Here is a 3,627-nt window from a genome sequence, read left to right as displayed (position 1 = left end):
GGGTCTGGGAAGGCCATCGTCCTTGAGCACTGGCTTACCAGCTTCCTCCCTGGCCTGTCTCACCTGCCCTGGGCCTCCACCTTTGCCACCTCACACCAGGGCAAGCACAGTCACACCACTGCCCTCGATCCACACCACTTCTCACGCACTGGCCAGCACACAGGGGCTGAGAGTCTTCATACAGTCATTGAAGGACTGACATTCACTCAGGTACTGTTCTAGGCACTGGGAACTTGACAGTAGTTAAAGCCAAAAGGAGAAAAATCTCCACTGTTATAGACCTCTTGATGCAGTCTGGCACATAGACAAATAAGGAAAACACCCGGAATGTCAGAGGATACAAGCTAGGCAAAAGAAGTGGAGGCAGACGGGTAGGGCCAGACAGCAAAAGGATATCATAAATCAGGGGTCAAGGGTGGTGCCTGAGAAGGGAAGTTTAAGCAAAGACTTAAAGGCAGGTAAAGAGCCAGCCAGGCAGGTGTCTGAGTAGAAGGAACTGCAGATGCAGGGGCCAGGGGCCAAGTGTGGCTGCAGTGCCTGACACAGGCCAGAGGCGAGCGCAGCCGAGACAGAGGCCGGGCGGGCCGGGAAGGGGCCGGCCAAGCACCAGAGCTCAAGACACACTCCTGAGGGCTCCCAAGGCAGGCAGGGGTCTGGGGCCACTTTCTAGGAGTGAGGTGCACGATGAGAGCTGAACGAGAAGGAATGCATAGGAAAGCCAGTGGTGCCCACATAGGCACTGGAGTGAGTCTGTGTGTGTGTGTGAGGGTCACAGGGGAAAGCGGAGGTAAAACTGACCGAGTAGAGGCCCAAGGAAAAGCTCAGCCACAACAGAGGGCTGAAAAGACCAGGTGAGATCAAGCTAAGGAGTGCAGTGAGGGAACTCCCACTGCCATCCAGCAGTTAGGACTGCAAACTTGCACCGCGGAGGACCCAGGTTCAATTCCCGGTTGGGGAACTGAGACCCCACAAGTTGCACAGCACAGCCAAAAAAAAAAAGTGCAGTGAAAGGCAGAAAGAGCAGTGAGAGATTGGTCTTGAACCCCAAAGGGCCCTGAGATCCCTGAAAAGTGGGCTCTCACAGGACCACAAGCGCATTTCAGAAAGACAGGCAGAGCACGGAGAGATGACTGAGGGGAGGAAAGCTGGAGTCAGAAACACTCTTCCTGACCTGTCAGCCTCCGTAACACAACAGCAAACACAAGTGAAAAATTAATTACAATGTGAAACACTACTGATAGAAACATACCCTTAACAGCATAACAAACTTATTTCATACCATTGATTCTTTCTGTGACAACCCAGTTAACTTAAAAATTGAGCTCCCAACTCCAACTCCTTCCAGGAAGACAAAACATTCTTCTCTCCACATCCACCAGGGAAGTTTCACCACTAGGGCTGTTGAGCACCAGGCTGGCACTCAGCTCAACCACCACTTAGCCATTTCCATCCTTGTATACCTTGTTGAAAGTATTAAGTATAACAGATATTAAGGCGCTCTGAAAAATTCATCTTTGGCCCTTTGCTTTCTGGAAGACAGACTCAAGAACAATACTAATTTGAGATATCTTGAATTTTTTAACTGGCAAAGCAAATCTCATCAAATCAATCAGCTCCTTCAAACACTATACTGTAACCAACAGAAAAGTGCAAAATGCTGACCAATCGCTGGGGTAACTCATTTGAGTCTTTTTCTCCCCAAAGTGCTTACCCTAAATAACAATTCCTAAAAACAAAATTAACAAATCACATAAAGACAGTTTGCAAAGTATAAACATAATCCTCTGGAACTTCCATGTCACCTCCTGCTTCTGTATATATTTTTACTTTCCCCAGGGACAGGGAGAGAGGTACGGTAGAAACGTCACTGCTTGATTCATCCTGGTGGTACATACAGGTCTGTTCTGTTACTTGTTGTACTTATATGCTTGCAATATTTCACAGTTAATTTTTATTTAACATTTGAGTTAGCTACAAAGACAAAAGGAAAAGAAAGGAAACAGGCCTTCCTGGCAAACAGTGTCTTGGCTCCCTGATTAAAGCAGGGAGACCTTAAGCCAGCCCCTTACTTTCCATATTCAGTTACTTCCAGAAGGGCCCTTTCTGCTTCACCAGGACTTAAAAAAAGAGAAGCAAACAGGCCACACGCTGGCATTAAAATGGGTTGTTTGTCCCAAGTCATAAGCCCATTTACTCAGCACTCACTGAGTGCCTGCCATAGGAAGGCATGAGCAGAGGCCAGATCACCCGAGACTGTAAGAATCCTACCTCCAAGAGCTCATCCAAAAGGGAAAAAGGTCACATAAGGCCACTGAAGGGCTGAGTCCTCTGTGTTCAAAATGGGAGGACAGGGCTTCCCAGTGGTTAGGAACCTACCTGCCAGTGCAGGGGATACAGGTCTGATCCCTGGTCCGGGAAGACTCCACATGCCTCGGAGAAATTACGTGACAAACTACGAAAGCCTGAGCACGCACAGCCCATACTCCGCAAAGAGAGTAGCCCCTGCAAGCCACAACTAGAGACAGCCCGTGCAAGTGCAAGGAAGACTCAGCACAGCCAAAAATAAAATTCAAATAATAAAAAAAACTTTAAGGAAAAGACAAGCAGTGGTCCACACACAACACCAGTCCATGCAGAGGCCTGGATCAAGACAGGTCACCACATATTTGAGGAACAAGGACCCAATTACTGCAGCCAGGCAAGGAGTGAAGCTTAGAAGACTAAGAGGCTTATCCAAAATTGCATACATTCTATAGCCAAGCATTATATCCAAACAAAAAACAAAAATCAACCAACCAAAAACCATATACCAGAATATGTAAGTAAAAAGCTTAATAACTTCAACTCCCACTGATTAAATGTTTACTTAGAATTGTTTAATGAGAAAGGCTATTTGTCTAGATTAAAAATGGCAGGAGAAAATAAATTTGGAACTTTAGCTTCACCTGAGCACATGCTTGTGTGTGCTCAAGGACAACCCCAATCTCATATAGCAACATTTTATTAGTGTTTTCTATCCCCTCACCAGCACTTCTTAGTAAATATAACTTCACCTACTTTTACCTGTTTTAAACTGAAGCGTCAAGCCATAAAAAAGGAAGTAACTAGTTAGTTTACATTATGCCATATGAGTAAGCCTTTTAAAACTGGACTACTTGTAGGGGCTTCCCTGGTGGCTCAGTGGTACAGAATTTGCCTGCCAAAGCAGGAGACATGGGTTCCATCCCTGGTCTTGGAAGATCCCACGTGCTGCAGAGCAACTAAGCCCGTGCGCCACAACGAGTGACCCTCGGACTTGTGCTGCACAAGCGAGGCCACTTCAAGAAGCCCACGCACCGCAACTAGAGAGTAGCCCCCACTGTCCACAACCAGAGAAGGGCCTGAGCAGCAGCAAGGACCCAGCATGCCCAAAAGTAAATTTTTTTTTTTAATTGGACTACTTGCAGGAGGAGAGGTCATTTGAATAGGTGGCAGGCTTGACCCACTCTTCCCTAAGTCACAAGATCTCTAATTCCTAACGTGTAAGTCTCGCAATTCCGACTTATTCCTCATTTGAGTCCTCACATTTAAGCAGGTACTATTTAAACAGCCCTGTTTAAATCGGTGGAATAAAACCCATAAACGTAG

This window comes from Bison bison, unplaced genomic scaffold, assembly GCF_000754665.1.
Source record: "Bison bison bison isolate TAMUID 2011002044 unplaced genomic scaffold, Bison_UMD1.0 scf7180017851375, whole genome shotgun sequence".
NCBI lineage: Eukaryota > Metazoa > Chordata > Mammalia > Artiodactyla > Bovidae > Bison > Bison bison.
Note: the sequence above shows the minus strand (reverse complement) of the source record.